This window comes from Balaenoptera musculus, chromosome 4 (genome assembly GCF_009873245.2).
Source record: "Balaenoptera musculus isolate JJ_BM4_2016_0621 chromosome 4, mBalMus1.pri.v3, whole genome shotgun sequence".
Taxonomy (NCBI): Eukaryota; Metazoa; Chordata; class Mammalia; order Artiodactyla; family Balaenopteridae; genus Balaenoptera; species Balaenoptera musculus.
In genome coordinates this window covers 42,737,355-42,749,756 of record NC_045788.1, presented here as the reverse complement: position 1 = coordinate 42,749,756, position 12,402 = coordinate 42,737,355, and positions in this window count along the sequence as shown.

Genomic DNA, 12,402 nt, shown 5'->3' with positions numbered 1-12,402 from the left:
TTTGTTAATTCTCACAATACTATCATGTTATTATATTGTGAGAATTCTCCCAAATTATTATATTTGTTATGATGATCTGTAATCAGTGATTTTTGATGTTACTATTGTAATTGTTTGGGGGCACCATGAACCACACCCATATAAGACTGTGAACTTAATTTTATGTTGTGTGTGTTCTGACTGCTCCACAGACCAGCTATTTCCCCATCTCACTCTCCTCATGCCATTTTATTGCCTGAGACAAAACAATATTGAACTTAGGCTAATTAATAACCCTACAATGGATTCTGAGTGTTTAAGTGGAAGAAAGAGTCAAATGTCTCTCACTTTAAATTGAAAACTAGAAATGATTAAGCTTAGTGAGGAGGGCATGTCCAAAGCCAAAATAGGCAGAAAGCTAGGCCTCTTGCACCAAACAGTTAGCCAAGGTGTGAATGCAAAGGAAAACTTCTTGGCGAGAATTAAAAGTGCCACTCCAGTAAACGCACAAGTGATAAGAAAGCAAAACATCCTTATTGCTGATATGAAGAAAATCTGAGTAGTCTGGATAGAAGATCAAACTAGCCACAACATTCCCTTAAGTCAAAGCCTAATCCAGAGCAAGGTCCTAACTCTTTTCAATTTTGTGACATCTGAGAGAAGTGAAAAAGCTGGAAAAAAAAAATGTTGAAAGCTAGCAGAGTTTGGTTCATGAAGTTTAAGGAAAGAAGCCATCTCCATAACATAAAAGTACAAGTTGAAGCAGTAAGTGCTGATGTAGAAGCTGCAGCAAGTTAACCAGAAGATCTAGCTAAGATAACTAATGAGGGTGTCTATGGTAAACAACAGACTCAATGTAGACAAAATAGCCTGCTATTGGAAGAAGATGACTTCTAGGACTTTCATAGCTTGAGAGGAGAAGTCATTGCCTGGCTTCAAAGATTCAAAGGATAGGTTGACTCTTCTGTTAGGGGCTAATGCAGCTGGTGACTTTAAATTGAGCCAATGTTAATTTACCATTTCAAAAATCCTAGAGCCCTTAACAATTATGCAAAATCTACTCTGCCTGTGCTCTATAAATTGAATAACAAAGCCTGGATGACAGCACATCTGTTTACAACATTGTTTACTGAATATTTTAAGCCCACGGTTGAGACTTTCTACTCAGAAAAAAAAAGATTCCTTTCAAAATATAACTGCTCATTGACAAAGCCCTTGATCACCCAATAGCTCTGAAGAAGATGTACAAAGAGATTAATGTTTTCATGCCTGCTAACACAATATCCATTCTGTAGCCCATGGATCTAGAAGTAATTTTGACTTCAAGTCTTTTTCTTTATGAAATGCATCTCATAAGGCTATAGCTGCCTGGCTTTCTATAGATTTCCACTATGTCTTTATGGCTTTGTGTTCAGCCAATAATTTGAGAAAACACCTCAGAAGACTTCCTTCCACTCTCTGACAATCATCTTTGTGGGCAGTCGAAAGCACATTCCAAGTTAAGTTGGTTCTCATTACTTCCTTGGTTTTTCTTACCACCATGTGAGCCTCTCCTATGTGTGCATATAATGCCCCAGGCAGGCAAGGATTTGGGGAGACTTTATCTAGCCCTTCTGTATCTCTTGTCCAAGATAACCCTGATAAGTTTCTGGCTGGTTCCCTGCTCACGCCAAGCTAACCAGTTTCAATCTCACAAAGCTGCAAGTTTCCCATGTCTTTTCATAACACAACTAACTTTTATCTGACAAAATCATTTGTTTTTCATGCCCCACCTCCTCTCAAAAATATATCTACTCCTTCTTGCAACAAAGCTGCTAGTATTCTTACCCAGGCTTACCTATTGAAACTCTAGCTTTTAGCATAGCTTGGCTGAGGGAGGAAGTGTTAGGAAATAGCATATTCTATGACAATTATCCTGAGATCACAAGAAGCCAATGTCATGAAATTAAAAAGATGAACCAATTTTAACATTACTTACACTCACAATATTGCTGTAAATCCATTAAACAATAACTAATGATTCTTTCCTCTCCTCAGCCTCTGGTAATCTCTATTCTACTTTCTGTCTTTATTAATTTGCCTATTCTTTTTTTTTTCTTTTTATAAATTTATTTATTTATGTATTTATTTTTGGCTGCATTGGGTCTTTGTTGCTGCATGCGGGCTTTCTCTAGTTGCGGCGAGCGGGGGCTACTCATCGTTGCGGTGCGTGGGCTTCTCATTGTGGTGGCTTCTCTTGTTGCAGAGCATGGGCTCTAGGTACGCGGGCTTCAGTAGTTGTGGCACGCCAGCTCAGTAGCTGTGGCTCGCAGGCTCTAGAGCACAGGCTCAGTAGTTGTGGTGCATGGGCTTAGTGGTTCCGCAGTATGTAGGATCTTACCAGACCAAGGCTCGAACCTGTGTCCCCTGCATTGGCAGGTGGATTCTTAACCACTGTGCCACCAGGGAAGTACCAATTTGCCTATTTTAAACAACTCATATAAGTGACATCACACAGTATTTGTCCTTTTGTGTTTGGCTTATTTCACTTAGCAAAATATTTTCAAGTCATCTGTAGCATATATTAGAACTTTGCTCCTTTTTATAGCTGAATAGTATTCCATTAATATTATACCACATTTAAAAAACTGATTTATTTTTTGATGGACACTTGTGTTGTTTCCACTTTTTGGTTATTGTAAATAATGCTGCAGTGAACATTGATATACACTGATGTGTTTGAATCTGTTTTCAATGTATTTGGCTATATACTTAGGAGTGGAATTGCTATATCATATAGTAAATATGTGATACTGTGTGTGTGTGTGTGTGTGTATATATATATATATGTATAGTTTGTGCCTTCTAGAAGTCTGTAGTTGTCCTTTCCATTTTACCTTTATAAAAGGATTACAAATTTCAAAATAACTTGTTTAAATCACAGCTGTTGCTTTCTATCCACTTTTCACAGAATTTTATTACTACCTTTTGTTTCACAAGCACTCACTACTTTGGTCATGTCATATAGATCGTAGATTGTGACTTGTTTTATCTTGCAAATGAGAAATCATATTTTAATTCAAATGACATGGCATGAAAATATCATTCTGTGTTGAAGCTTATTAACTTTTTGGCCTTGGCCACTTTCTGAGTTTATGTGAACTTCATTTTCTCCAACATGTCTCTTGCACCTATTTTCACAAATAGTGACAATATGACTAGTAATTATAGTATAGGGCAATCTCATAAAATAATTCTATCTGGGCTTAACTAACTTTACTCAATATATTTTATTTATAGTAACTATATAATGTAAATAATAATTAAATGATAAATCAAGATTCTATGCTGTTATAGAAAGATAGTCAACAAATTCTGTGAAAGTCATTCTATATTTACTTGAATATTATTTGAATTATTTAATAAATACAAAGCTCCAAATTGATCACTGCTATGTGTTTGCATCCAAAAATAACTTAGGAGCATTACAAGAATTGCCTACTTATTTAATTGCATAAATTTTATATGTTATATCTATAGTATATTTTTACACCTGAAAAAACTATTTGAAATGTACATATTATTACATTTTTAACTAAAGTCATTAGTTTTAACTAAAGTAATTAGCTTGTAAGTTAATATTTCTACAAATGTTACAGATTATTTGCTAAATATTTTCTTCCTTTCATAGTGTGTTTTCATGAAATGAGTTTCTCCTACCATTACAAAGGAAAAGGGCTAGGTGTTATAGGAAAGAGAGAGAGAAACTTGAAAGAGGAAAATATGAATGTAAATATTAAATGACATACTAAATACACAAATGAAATATTTTTAAAATCTGTAGCTTCATAGATTAGAGAATAATTAATACTAGACCATCCACAAATAATTTATATTTAGCAAACTAGGTATTTTTGATGTTCAAGTACTCATTTAAATAAACACTTACTGAGTAATCAATATATTAATCACAATAAAGTATTGCAAATATATTCTCATTTTTTCTTAAAAAGTTTCCTTTAAACATTATTTGAGAGAATGTACATGAATTATTTTAGTTAACTAAGTTTCTGTGATAAATGTTTAAAATAACTAAGATCAAGCATTTAGATGTTTTTAGAATGAGTAGTTTAAGCCTATTTATGTTAAAATAGGCTATATTTACAGATGCAAAAGTAGTCATTTCCTAGTCTTTGGTCTAATTTTCATGGTAAGTCAATTAATAATCAACCTCACTAAGTAAGCTTATAGATGAGCTTCAAAATTATACCTCATTCGGAAACATTAGACTATAATATGCAGATTAATTCATTCTAATATTTATAAAAATAATTCACATAAGTTATAATCATTATGCTATGTCTATTTTGTATCTAATGCAATTGCATGATCAAAAATGTTTATTAATTTTGAACTGACAGTAAAATAAATTTTGGCAGCAGTGATAGTGTAGTGGGAAATGCCTCTAGTGAATAGTGATTACACTTCTAAAATATGCAGTCTTCATATGTTTACTGCTAATTACAATGAAAAATTATAGAAATATGATGACTTTCTAGGATGGCATTTAGAAATATATAAATTTAACTGGAAATCAATTTGTAAAGTAATGTGCCATCTTGAAAATTCATTTTATTAATGTTATATCAAAACAAAAATTTGATTTAAAGTGAATTATATTTATAGCACATATGATTTGTACTTTTTATTGTTGTCACACTGATTAACTCTTCTGGAAGATATTAACAGCTGAGCCTGTTGAGTTTTCACTTTTCAGCTCTGTTGCATTTCACACTTCTAAGCTTATTATTATATTGCTTCAAAATCTATTTGCCTTTGGAGTCTAAAATATCCAACACTCAAAAAGCAAAGGCATTTGGTAATTAATTTAATACCAAATCAGACATCTGCCGTGGCAATGGACAGAGATAATTGGACATGCACTTTCTAATACTTGTTACATTTCAAGTGCAGGCTGATAAAATTTTCTTGAAAAATATATAATTAATAATTTTAAAGCATGTAATCAATTTATCATGTGTTAATATCAGTAGAAGATTTTTTTTTTTTTTTTTTTTTTTTTTTACTGATTTTGATTGAAAATGTCAATGCCAGCATTGGCAATCAACATTTCAATTTCATGTATCCTTATACCTGCAGCAGATAAACACACCAAACTCTTAAAGATTGAGAGAGAAATTTATCCCAGTGTCAGTTTCTAAACAAATGGCTAAACCTACAGAAATAATGTTGTGAATCAGTTTCTGGCTCACTTATGACCCTAGGAATTCAGATAAAAGAAGGAAATTATTATGCTAAATATGGGGGTGCATTTTATGTATTAATCATACCATAAATCATAGTGTCTCTATTTAGAAGAGGTCAAATATTTCACAATACAAAACTTCATGTCTTGCAGAATTATGTTCATTTATTATGATAAATAAGAGCTTATTTATGGCAAATAGCATCTGATAACAAAGTTATTATCATTTAAACTGAAAGACCTTTCTAATTTCCACTAGACACACTTAAAACCACTTACCACCAAATCAAGTCTTGAAGAAGGAATTATTTATATAATTTTATATAGGTCATTTGCTTAGTGTTAAAATATAGCTGATAAAAATATTTATAATAGTATTTTGTGAAGATTTGTAAAATTTGTTGGGAAAACTACACGTCTCTTCTTTTGTACTTGGTAGGTGAGGAATGGGACAACTCTGAACCATGGAGAATGCACATTTATACATGTTTAGCTTCCCAGTTTTAGTGAATACCTTTGATAAATGACCAAATACAGTGAAGTGTATTGCGAAATCATTGTACTCAACTGAAGTGTCATCATATATAATTATCCTATCGGCAAAATTATGTATCTTTAGATGGAAATTATTCATTTTCTTCTATGCATTTGTAGGTAAGTTTATTTAGGGTGGGCTCATATAAGCTTGGTTCCAAACTGGAGATTGCAAGTCTGTCCATCTGTCTCCCATTTTCTATGTAACTATGTATTGGTAAGCTAGCAGAGACCATCATCTTTTTGTGGCAATGTAAGAACTACACAAAGTCCAACTATGCAAGCTCATTTTAAGCCTGTGTTTGGCAAAGTTTGCCAGCATCAGTTGAACCGAGGACACCACATGGCCTAGCCCAAAGACCAAGGGAAGAAAAATAACCTCTGCCTCTAATGGGAGAAAATGCAGGTTTACATGACAAAGGGCATATATACATAAAGGAGAAAAGTATTTGGTCCAATTACTCAATTTGACACCTCCTATGTGTTTTCTACTATGGACTCATCAAATATAACAAGCATTTTTCTGAACTTTCTATAAACTTTCATGGTTTAGACATTTAATTTCACTTGCCAATGCTTTTTCTTTAATTTAAACTCTTCCTCTATCCATCTCCCTTTCTCGGTCCTCTGTCTATTTCTTTCTCAGCCTATGAAAACTCAACATACAGAGTATATTCTCAGTGAGTTAATTTTCAAAACATCCCACCCATATGAGATATAGTTATTATTTCCTCCAGCATATAATCAGTGTTCATTATACCTCATTTTATCCCTTCATTTCATTCTGCTTGTTACCCCTCCTGCACATGAAAGGCAATCCATAGTTTTGTTGAATAAATTAAGGAAAAGAAACACCAATAAAACCAAAATCTATATTCTCAAAAAAAATCAAAGTGACTTAAAAACCTAAAATGATTCTCTATTTACAGACTAATTTGCAAGAAGATCACTTTAAATTTAAAACATTAATATCCATATCATTGTGTTGATGTAATCTTTAGGAATATATCCATTACAGAAAATATGATATGTATGTAAGTATATTTATTAAAGCTCCGGGCTAGGGCTATTTGAAATATCCTAATATTACTTGGGAAATAGGGAACTATAGATTTTTTCTCAATGAGAATGTGTTCTGAAAATGCTAAGTTTTCTTTTTTCTTTTTTTTGGCAGAATTTCAAAGTCTTCAGATATCTGCCATAGGTTATATAGGTAGATAAGGAAAAGTTTTAACTTGCTCCAATTTCTCTTTTACTACTCTAATACAGTTCTTGAGTCTGGCACCATTCATATGTCCAATTGTATTGTTATTTGGTAGTTCTGAATGTCTTGGCTCATTTATTAGGCTGTTAGCTTCTAAATTCTGTCTTCCCACAGTCTCTGTTCCCTGCGACCATGCAAAAATGCAAAACAGAGTATGTGCTAAATTAATGATGGTTGAGCAACTAAATAAAACCAAAAACTACAAGTCTTTTTCGTAGTCTTACATATTTTAAGACTGAAATAGTAATAGCAGATCCAACTTTTGCTTGCTGAGACCATGAGAATCAATTGGAAGCCTTTATAAACACCTTATATAGATACTACTTTTAATAAAATGATCGTTATACCATGTTTATTTTGATAAACTGTTCAAACTTAATTCATGCTCCCAAACCTGAATGACTACAGCGATAACACTTTTAGGTAGGGATCTTTTATTTAGAAAGCTAAGGAACCATGTGTAATAAAATGCCCTTTATAAATTATATTTATTTTATATATGGATATATTATATTATTCTAACAAATATTCTAGCATATATTTCCAATATACACTTGAAATTATAATATGTGTTTGAATATGTTGTATATATATATATACACATAGATATTTCTAATATGTAGTTTATATATGATTCTAATATACATTCTAAACATAACATATATGATTCTAATTCTTAATGAAAGCACTGAAGGCCCTAACCTCCACACTCCATTTCCTCTCTCTAGGCCTGCACAAACCCATGTAGTTTCCACTCCCATGAAATATAAAACAGTAATTCCAAATTCACGAGGTGAAGGATTCACCTTCTGGTTACTTGGTGTGGAAAGCAAAATGCAACTAGTTTGCAGTGAAAGTTCTAACGCTGGGAGAAAAACACATGCTTTCTTTGGAAGGTCTTTTAGCTCTTAATGAGTAGACTCATCCTTCCTTGAAGTTCCATGGCAGCCTGTGCAGGTCATTGGATGGTAGACCTTATACAGCCACCCACCAGCTGCCTGGAAGAGAAGGGCTCAATTCAGCAGCAATGTTGTGTTGCACTGAGAAACCATGGCAGCATGTATTTGTCAGTCCCTGTGTTGTTCAGGTTTGTGCAGTGTTACCTACAACTAGCTTCCTTTGCATATGTATAATTCTGTACAGATTATCTGCACTACTATTCTCCATTAATGCTGTTAATACAAAGTACATTGAAATTATAATAAAATATCTACCACCAGGAGCTGCTGAGAGGCTAATTAAGTAATTTCTACAAATTACTTTTAGATGTTTCAAGGAAAGTAGTTTATGAATGTCATTTATTGTTTTGAGGTATTTGCTGCTAATTATTGTCTGAAAAAATGAGTACTCTCATCTTCGTTTAACGTATTGACTACTCTCTCTAGTTATATAATGTGTTGACAATTTTCCCTATTTTCCCTTCCAGAGACAGAAATAAAATTTTGTTCAAATTAATTCTGAACATAGATTTTTTTCAAACAAGTAAATGGAAAATTGCATTAATAAAAATCAATTAAAATAATGAAATAGAAAAGCAAATTACACATGATTCTGTATAATCAGAATAATTATAAAATATCAAAATATTTTAATAAATGGTGAAGAAACTTTGAGCAGAATTTTTTATATCATTAATCAGAAAAGGATCTGTTCTTAAAAATCAAAGTAATTTTAGTTATAACCTTGTTAAGAGATTTTTTTGGTAAAAATATATTAATAATGCAATAAATAGACATGCATAGTGAGATATATAGATAATGCAAAGCTTCCTAGATATGGAATCTATCCTACAGTTCCATCACTCAGTATAAAAAGGGGAACATTTAGGGACTTCCCTGACGGTCCAATGGCTAAGACTTGGTGCTTCCACTGCAGGGGGCACGGGTTCGATCCCTGGTCACGGAAATAAGATCCTGCATGCCTCACAGCATAGCCAAAATAAAAGGAGAGCATTTAAAAAAATATTTTACAAAACAAAGGTGATAGTATGTACTATATAAAGGAGTTAGATATCAGTCCATCGTTTTTTTTTTTTTTTTATAGTTGGAGACTTTATCATAATACTTTAATGAAATGGAAAAATGAAAATGACTATGACAATTAAGCCAGGCATATTATCAGATAGGAATCAAAGTCTGAACTATATCTAAAATAACAATCATGTATTTCATTTAGAAAACAGAAGGGGATGCATTCATTAAAACAATTAGTAAGTTTGGATTTAGGCACATTTAAAGAAAACTTTCAAGTATTTCAAAATTGAGAAATATAATTCATGCAGAATATTCATGTGTGAATTATGGACAGAAAAATAGCATGTATAAGAAGCAAAGCATATTTCTCCCTAGACTTATATCGTTTTATAGTATTCAATATTTATTTTTATTATATTTTTCTATTTACATATCTTTCTAGATTCATATGCACTTATTTTTAACAACTTCAAGCTGAATATACTTACACTTATAAGAATGATAAAAATTAAGTGCTAAACATTCCCCATACACTTTAGTTTAAAAGTTTAATCAACTATATTAATTATATTTCATGTTATATATTAAATATATAAACTGGCTAAAATACCAAATAATTGTGTTTTCATGACATATTTTACATTGAATGATGACTATCTTAAAATATTTACCTTACATGTTTGAATATGAATAAATATAAATTGAAATATTTATTTTATGTACCAAATTCAACTAATTATCACTTTCAGAAGAAAAAGATTTTTTAAAAAGATTTTAAAAACTGTGAGAAAAAACAAACTTTGCACACACACATACACAAACACACACACATACATACATATATTTATGAAGTAGAACATTTAATAAAAAGTCAATAATTATTAATTAATAAATGAATAAAATAATTAGTAGATTAAAAATTATCAGAAATTTCTAATTTCAGCCATATAAATCAGCATATCCATAAACTAACTTGGGAAAATTGTACCATTTTTATAATTATATAAATTTAATTAGTACAACTTTCTCATTAAAAATGTTATCCACAGCAACAGACTTTGGATGTCCCATCCCTAAATTGCTATTGTTACTGGCAAATGAAATTAATAAAATAATAATGGTCAAATAAGAAACCTAGATTTTGTTTCTCTCTGAGTTTAATAGCAACTGGCAAGTGACCTTGCCAAATCACTTAACCTCTCTGAACCTCAGTTCCCTCAACTGTAAAATGAATGGCTGTGCTAAATGAACATTACATTTACTTCCCTCTCTGAGATTTTCTGTTCTGAATAGTAGGATGTAAAAAAATATGATTAACTGCTAAACCTTACATTTCTACTTGTTTTGTAATATGTTCTTCTCCTAAAAATGTACAAACATTTATACATTTCTATTATGCATATTAATTGGCTTTCCAGAGTTAAAATATACTAAAATGGCATTTTGAGCATATATATCTTCCTAGAGCTTGAAAAGTTTCTCTCAACTTCACCTTCATCTGACTCACTGTTGCAAATAATTAAATCTCTCAAGGTGTCAAAACTAATTTGTTCACAGTAAGATGTGGCTTGGTGATTCAGGGTTCTGAAAAGGGAAAGGCTAAAAGGGTTGACAAATGGATTGCGCTGTGAAAAATGAGGAAACTATGGTCTTAAATTGCATATATTTAAAACTTTCTTGAGAAAAATAAATCACCTCTTGTTTGCACTTTACTATGCTGTGTTATTGCTGTGAGAATACTCAAGTTACAACAGTAGTATATTAGGAAAATTATACATACTCTTTTATATTTTCTCTTACAACATTGATTCTTTAGCTTATGTTGATTAAAAACAATAATGTTTTAATTAAGAGTTCAGCCAGTTCAATTTCTTAGTATTGAAATTACACAATTGGCATTATAATAATGCTGAGGTGAACAGAATATAGTATATGCAAGAAAATCCCCACTTAGACATAGACATGCCCAAATGTGGATATAGGACCATAACTATTAAAAAAAAAAAAAAAAAAATGGCTTTCGATTATGATAGGTCAACTACGTATATTACTAAAAGTTGGAAATAAATTCTGCTTTACTTTTCTGCAGTTTCCACATCTTACATTCATGTTTCTAAAATCTGATCTCACAGGTATGAATTAACTGACGTTCACTGTCTATTTTATGTTTTTTAACTATGAATAATAAAATATTATTTTATTTTATATAAAAAAGCATATTTATCGTTTCAGATTAGTGAATTAATTGGACTTTATTAAAGCAGTTTAATTCTAATGTTTTCTTCTGATCATATTATTATGAGCATTCTATTGCTTTTCACTAGTCAAAGTAGAATATCATTACTTTGGTCCTTTAAGTCAATACACTTAAACACAATTAATTGTGTGAAGACACAATTTTTAAGGAATATGATTTGCTTTTGACCAATCTGAGCATAGATGTTTTGTATGTTAGAATCAGAGGGTTTCTACCCCTTTCAGGTTTCAAAACATGGGATCCATCTCTCAGAGCTAAGTTAATATTACAAACAGATGGATGATAATAAATTAAGCTACACAGTGAGAACTAGGATTCTAAACATATTCACTTATTGAATATTGTTGACAGAAATAATCAATGAAAAATCTATAATAGGAAAAGAAAAGAGTTTTATTTAAGCCAAACTGAGGACCATAGCCCTGGAGACACAGATTCAAAAAGCACGTGGATTCTGTTCCAGCTGACTACAAAATGGGGGAGGCTTATATAGGCAAAACCCATAAAAGTTACATAAGTTGTTTAATTAGCATTGGAGCTGGCAAGAAGGGTGTTTGTTAAGCAAGGATTGGCTGGGGTTCTAAATAATTGCATAGATACAAGGGGAGATTTTGAGACCATAAGGTTGCATCTGGCAGCTGCTAGCAGAAATTGTTGAGAATGGCTGGTGGTGTCCTTGAGTTTGATTCAGTTCAGAAAATTCAACTTCTCAGTGATGCAGGAATGTGTCTGAAACCACATCCTCAATGGCCACCCAGCTCCAGTTTGGATGCTTGAACCACAGTTACTCCATTTTTCAAAAAATGCAATCTTTAATGGTTAAAGCAGATGTACAATGCGTGCCTGACAGGCCAAAAGACACTATTCTAGTTAGCATAAAGTTCAAGCCAAATCACGTATATCCAGAATGATTCCCCATATCTCAGTATGTGAAAATTTCCTGCATCAACAGCTTCAACATGCCAGGCACTGTGTTATTCATGAGGTACATATAATTTTTAATTCTCACAACTCTTTTCTTTTTTTAATCTTTTGGCTGTGCTGCATGGCATGTGGGATCTTAGTTCCTCGACCAGGGATCGAACCCACACCCCCTACGCTGGAAGCACGGACTCTTAACCACTGTACTGCCAGGGAAGTCTCCTCACAA